Source organism: Sminthopsis crassicaudata, chromosome 2 (genome assembly GCF_048593235.1).
Source record: "Sminthopsis crassicaudata isolate SCR6 chromosome 2, ASM4859323v1, whole genome shotgun sequence".
In the NCBI taxonomy this organism is placed as follows: domain Eukaryota; kingdom Metazoa; phylum Chordata; class Mammalia; order Dasyuromorphia; family Dasyuridae; genus Sminthopsis; species Sminthopsis crassicaudata.
Window position 1 is genome coordinate 648,828,446 of NC_133618.1, and position 7,174 is coordinate 648,835,619.

General features: G+C 37.8%; 1 long non-coding RNA gene across 1 annotated transcript; it reads right to left on the minus strand.

Annotated features, from left to right (window-relative positions):
• Positions 1-244: 244 nt before the first annotated feature.
• On the minus strand, positions 245-5,318 carry LOC141558875 (uncharacterized). Its single transcript, XR_012487164.1, has 2 exons — positions 5,016-5,318; positions 245-1,709 (listed from the first exon to the last, which is right to left on the minus strand). It is a non-coding gene; the product is annotated as an uncharacterized LOC141558875 (long non-coding RNA).
• Positions 5,319-7,174: the final 1,856 nt, after the last annotated feature.

Here is a 7,174-nt window from a genome sequence, read left to right on the forward strand (position 1 = left end):
CAATGATGGTCTTGTCTCCTTGCTCCTGTGAAGAAACAGAAGAGGCATCTGGGGCCAGAAAGCAAGAAATCCAGGGTTCAGGCTCACCAAGTTCTGTTCACCTGTGACCAGCCACCATAACAGGCATAAATTCAAGGGAGGGAAATCCATTTAATTGGGTGCTCATCCCTGCCCCTACCCCCTCAATTCTCTTCACTCTAAATCTGAGGAAGACAGCTTGAATATAGACTGGAAAGCAGTCAACTTAAGATCACAAAGATTTATTAGGAGCTTATTAAGGATTATTATAAGGATATTATTAAAGATTTGTAGATACAAAAACGAAAAAGACATGGCAGTCAAAGTACATTCAGCTTAGCTTGCTTTATGGGCCATGATGACAGTAGCTCTTCAGTCAGGTAAAATTCCTTGTGTCCCTTCACCTTAGATCGAGAACTCCTCTGATCTAGCCTCTAATATTCTTTCTTCACCTATAACCTTGCTTTATTGAAGAGTCATATAGGGAGTCCTTTGGATACATTGACAAAGCAAGATGAAGGATTTTATTAATGCCTGTCATACCATGGTATTCATATTCTTCAAATAATTCAAGATCCATATTCCTCACATAACTGAGAATGTCATTTAACTTAGAGATAATCAGACATCTAGAAACCTGAAATTCTTGGATCTGGTATTTAGTATCTCAGATCTCCCAAAATGTCAATTAGATTGTCTCTGGTGTCAGCTAGCTGTCCAGCCAAACGTCTCACAAGGGCAGATAGCTGTCCCTAGAAGACAACCAGATTTTTTTTGTGGGGGAAATGGAGAGGAGGAGGGGAAGAGAAATAGTCAGATCTATTTCTGGTCAGTCTGATGTCCCTGTGGAAATAATGAGGAAGGGAGGGAGGCAGTTAGATCCACATTTTTTCTTCCTGAAATTACCTAAGTCCAACGGATTTTCTTAGACCCACCCATGCAGTGAAGTTCTTATTGATTCAAAGCAGGGAATTCACATGACTGTTGTTCCCTTCTCACCAATAGTGGCAATGTTTGGTCTTCTGTGAGTAATGTTGACATTAGGTCAGTTGGTATACCTGAAAAGTCTGGGGCCTGGGACATCAAGGGCTGCAGGGGGCATGACTGCTGGGGGGAGGGAGGCTGTTGTGGGTAGGGCTGTTGGGATATGGAGATTTGGGAAAGTGGCTGCTGCAACTGATGTGGGGACTCCTGTGTAAGTGAATAATCATTTGGGTTTAAGTCTTGCTCCTGAATATACAGTGGTGGCTGTAGTCCCATTCTGAAGGAGCTATGTATGTTATCTGGCCAGTTCTCTGGTCCTTGGGTGCCTTGCAGGGCCAATGAAGATGCCCCCTGGTTGGAACTTCCATGGAACATTGGCCTGGAAAGGGCACAAGATTGAAGATCAATTGATGATCCCATGGTTTGGGAGGAGACAGAAGGATGGCTTGTGGAAAGGCCATGTCCATACAAATAAGCAGCCTCAGTGGTTGAACTTGTACTCTCAAAAGAACAGCCACTCCTTGTGTCAACTTCCCAACTTGGGTCACCTGCCCAAAATGGGCAGGTGAACATATTGGTGTTGAAAGTTCTTGCTCAGAGAAATTCTCTTCCAGACTTGGATCTCGAGATACATCTTCCAGGCATAAGCTGGTAAAAGCCTCAGATGCTAGCCTTCTTTGTTTAACTCTCTTATTCTGAAACCACACCTGAATAGGGAAAAGAAATGGAATGATTAACTGACTTCAATTACATTTTTATCTTATCATAAAGAGATCATAAAGATTTGTTTCTTTAAAATGTCACTTAACTTTCCAGACCAGTTGGTAAGACATTTCTCTTTTGGGCAGATTTCTCTATCTGATTAAAAGAAAGCTTCAAGGATCTCTTCAATTTGTCATGGGACACATTCCCATCCCAAACCTACTTGGCCCCATTGGTCTTTATCTTCTTCCTAGAAGCATCCTCATTCTCTAGACTTTAGAAAAAAAAATTGTCTAAGTCATGATTCCTTCCTGTAATTTTCTCTTTCTCTAAATTGCAATCATTCTCTGGGAGCAGGATTTCTTGGGGAGTTTCTGGGAGCAGCCTTAGTTTCAATTCAGTTTCATAATCCCAGATGCAGCCAGGAGTTAAAGTCCAGGTCCTTTATTGTGTCATTCAAATATTGTCTCTTCCAAATTCTTATCTCCTTTATTTGGGGCTCAGCTAGTTTTCTGGAGGCCTTCCTCTCCTCAGAATGTCTCCAGGCAGCAGAAATGTAGACGTGGGAATGAATCAGACTCAGTCTCCAAGGGATTGTGGGTTTCTGCCTTGTGAATCTCCCAGAAGTCAATCTTAATTCTGAATCTCCTAAAGTCCCTAGAACTCTGAGAGCTTCCTGCTTATATGTTGTCTACTGAGAATACACCAATCATTTCATCACTAGGAAACCATTATTTGTTGTAGGACTCAGATCCTCCTGACTTCAGGTCTGGTGCTCTACCCACTGAGCTACCTAGCTGCCTTGGAGAATTGAACTCTTTTGACTTACAAGTACACTATACACAGGAATGTTGGTAAGCATTGAAATTTTCTTTCTTTCTTTCTCCAATTCTAGGATATGGGTTCTTTTGAAAATGGAAGTTGAGAATATCTGTTTGTTTTTTCATCAACATTATATGTTTTATATATATATATATATATATATATATATACTCAGAACCAGAATCTAAAGGAAAAGAAGGAAAAGAATTGGAGAGTTAGTTTATAGCAATAGGAACATTTCTTCAACTTGCTAGATCAAATTAGGAATAAGAGACTGAGATGTCAGATCAGTCAGCAGGGACCACAACTGGGCTTTTTGTTCAATCTCCCTACCCTTGGTTTTCCTAATATTGTTTTCTCCCTATCTTTACCCACTGCTTCCACCTTTTCCTCCTCCTGCACTCTAAGTATTGCAAAAAGTCAGTCTTCAGGTCCCTACAGTGTCCCTTGCCTCTGTTCCTTCTTTTCTCTTCCTGCTACTTCTAGGCTCAATTTAGTTTTTCATTACTTCTGACTTTCATGTTGTAGCATTCCCCTAAATAGACATCCCTACTCCAAATGACCCAATATACTCTGCCCGATGTAAGCAAAGAATTTAATTATTTCTTCCCTTCTTCCCTTCCAAAAAAAAAAAAAAGCCAACTTTTATTCACTCTTCATTGCCTTTAAGAGAGAAGAAACAGAATAGTGAATATTGATGGCAAGTCAATTAATTATCCTCACCTCAATTTCTTTATTTACAAAGGAGTAGAAATAGCTGACCTCTAAAGTTCTTTCAATTTCCCCCATCTATAGTAATTGTCTGACCAAGTTCCTTAACCTGATATTCAAGGTTCTAAATAATTTGGAATCAAACTACCTGTCCAGCTTTCTCCTATATTCTCCACTCAGTTGAACAACCAATCTCCCATTCTCCAACCCCAGTGATTTAGCTCGGGTATTCTCTATACCTAGTGAACCCTAACAAAACTATTGGCAGGTAAGCTTCCTCCCTTCCTTTCCATTTCCTCCATGATGACTGCCTTCACCATTGCATTTCTGAGTGGCAATGATCTTGGCTTCTTCAGTGCTCATTCTGACCTCCTTCACTTGTAGCATAATTATATCAAATTATATCAGTTCAGTTATAGGTTCTCTCATTTCTAAAATAATGGGATTGACCTGAATTGTGCTTAAGATCTCATCCAGCTCCAAATGTATAATTCTATTTCAGACTGAGGTTATTTCCATGTGTTTAACCTCCTGCCTTCTTGCCCTTACAAGCTTTGCCCTAGATATGGAATGTATTCCCTTTCTACCTCTACCTCCTAGATTCCAATCTCTCTACTAGTTGTACTAGTACTACTAAATTACCATAATATCCACTATTACCTCAAGGCATCCTCAGAAAAATTCTGGTTCTCTTATTATCCTTATTTTACAGATGGCAAAGGGAGATGAAGTGACTTTCTCAGCATCACTCCACTATGTGTTAAGAACAGGAACTCGGGTCATTCTGAGTCCCAAATTGAGCACTTTCCACAATGCTATTTAGTTGATGTTTTGAGTTTGGTACCTTCTCTACCCCAATCCATATATTTTAGAGGGAAGTCTTCAGATACTCAGATTTTCCTAGCTCTGGAATCAGCTCTATATTCATTGAGCCCTTCTACTCCCTTTCCCCCTCTGAAGAGACAGTGTATCATTTCTGTACACCATACAAATATATATATATATATATATATATATATATATATATATATATATATATATATATATATATATATATATATAAAATCTCTAAAAACCAATTTAATCAATCCCACAAGATTTCAGTAAAGTATTTCACTTAACTGGACTAATTTGATATAACTTTTTTAATTCATCAGGAAAAGGAATTCATCCAGGTCAATGACTGCTTTAACCATTTTTTAAAAAAATGTTTTTGAACATCTTATGCTCTTTCAACAATGTATTGACAACTTCAAGACATTGTTTCCCTTCACCCTTCCAAAAAAAGAAAAACAAAAAACAAAAAAACAAGAAAACGTTTCACTCCTCATTGCCTTTAAGAAAAAGGAAATAAGGAATAGTGCGTGTGGAATCAAAGTTCTTTTGAACCCTAAGGATAGAAAGCACCCTCTTTCAAATAATACCACCAGTTCTTTTTAGGAGTTTGTGGTCTTCTTGGGATTTATAAAAGGCAAACTGCTAAACTTGTCCTGGAATTGTAGGATAAGGGAGAGAAGCAAAAGAGAAGAGAGATTGATTCCAGTTTATAGTAAATCTCAACAGAACTCTTTCACAGTTGACTATAAGGGTTTTAATAAATATACTAAAAGATTTAGCTCACTCATTTATTCATTGACTTTTTTTCCCCCAAGAGGCAAAGATGGTAGCAATTGTGTATTAGAGCAGAAATTGAGAGGGAATTTTGAAGTGGTAAAAATATTCTAAAATTAGAACAATTCACTATTTTCCAAATGAAGAAAAAACAAATTCATTCTTACCATAAAATACCATATAGAAGTTCTCCTATCATCCCATAGAAGAGTAACTTAATTTCAGTCAGGTTTTCAGGAAAAACAAAACAAAACAAAACAACAACTTGTCACTTATAAATAGAATCCAGCTCTTTCTCCTCTGGTGTTGGGTTGGTGGCCATCTTGCTTAAGAGAGTTTAAAGATCAGATTCAAATGGTAGGAAATAAAGGAGAAGTACTGAGGCTTGGAATATTTATACTCTCCCTTCAAATTCCAACCCAAGGAAACTGAAAGCTCTGCCTCCTTTTATTTTCCGTGATGTTCTCCAAGGTTTGATCACCAAATAAGTACCTCCTGCCTGGGCTAAAACCAAAGGTTTTACACCCCTAGAGGGGTGGGCCTCTTATCTACCACTCAGGAAAAACAAGTGTTAACTTGAATTTCATTGAACCCCCCTCCCCCATCCAACAACGGAAACAAGTTTCTTGGAGGAAAGTTGATGCTGGCATCTGGGTAGCTTTGTGGATGGGCGGGTGGGGGGGGGGGGGAAGGGAGGGTTCAGACTGACTAATCTTCAGGGATTCAAATCTGACCTCAGATACTAACTTGCTCTGAGGCCCCAGGCAAATCACTCAACCCTATTTGCCTCAGTTTTCTCAGTTGTAAAGTTAGCTGCAAAAGGAGATGGCAGCTCCTCCAGTATCTGCCAAAAACCTCTAATATCATCATGAAGGTAGGACAGGACTGAAAAAGAGAAAGTGCCTCCTATTATTTAAGGGGATCTAGGAATTTCTGAGATAACTGAAAACAGAAGAGCAGTTCCTATTCCTCCAGTTCTGAAGCCTTGTTTTACAAGGCTGGAAGCAGAAAAAAGAGAGTTGATGTGGGGGAAATGACAAGACTTCATGATCACAAAGGTAGGCACTTTCCCTCCAGAAATTCCCTCTACTACTTTATCTCTGCATGTGGGCAGGTGCGTGCACATACACACACACACACACACACACACACACATACACACTCAATCCCAAAAGATGGACAAACTTGACTTTTGTTCCCAATTTAATACACAATTCTTAAGTGACTCATAAATATTTTTATTTTTGTTTTTTATTCAAAGGAAATTTTACAGTGAGATAGTAATTTTTAACTTTATTTTTAATTATTTAATAAAATAAACATGTCAATAATATAATAAAAGATTGTACAGGAAACTGCAAATTCACTATGAACAACTTATTACTTTCAAATATACAACCAAATTATCATAAATTTTCCCCCTTTTTTTCTAATCATTTTTTAAAATCATTGAGTTCATCATTTCTTATAACACAGTGGTATCCCATCATAATCATATATTACAATTTGTTCTGCCATTCCCCAACTGTTGAGTATCCCTGAAATTTCTAGTTCTACATGTAAAATGTATGGGATTGCCTGTCATGGGGGGGAGAGAGTGGAGGGAGGGAGGGATAATTTGGAAAAATGAATACAAGGGATAATATTATAAAAAAAAAAAAAAAAAAAGAAATTTCTAGTTCTTAGTCTTTGCAAAGTGTTGCTACAACTATTTTTGAATAAATAGGTCCTTCCCCTCTCCTCATTGCTGTTTTTTAAAAAAAATCTCTTTGGCATACATATAGTCTAGTAGTGGTAAGCATTAACATTTTGATAAAACAAAAAATTAACCCTTTTATGACAAATTGATTCCATATTAATAGACATCATTACATTTCTTCTCCTTGTTCAGGTTTGGTTTCAAAATAGAAGAGCCAGACAATAGATACAACCCCCAAAAAATCAGGTATCTGAGGCTTCCACAAACTTAACAAAACTGATATGCCCAGAAGATGTATCTCCAAGTACCCATCTGCCTACCTATTATCTCTACCTTCCAGAACTTAGTAAGATAAAGTAGGTGAAATGTTTTATAAACTTTTAATTGCTGTATTTGTCTTTATTAAAATTCTTTTCCAGATTTGAGTTTCTGAGGCACTAACATTGATATCTCAAGGAAATATATCACAATAAATTGAAAGTACATTCTTCAGAGAAATCATCTGCACTCCATTCCCTCCATGCTATTGGGAAGAACACAGTTTTTACTACAGCATGGCTATACAACTAATTTTCCCCCTGGCAATCAATGGATTGGTCCCTAATACAAACTTAAGATTTCTCACTA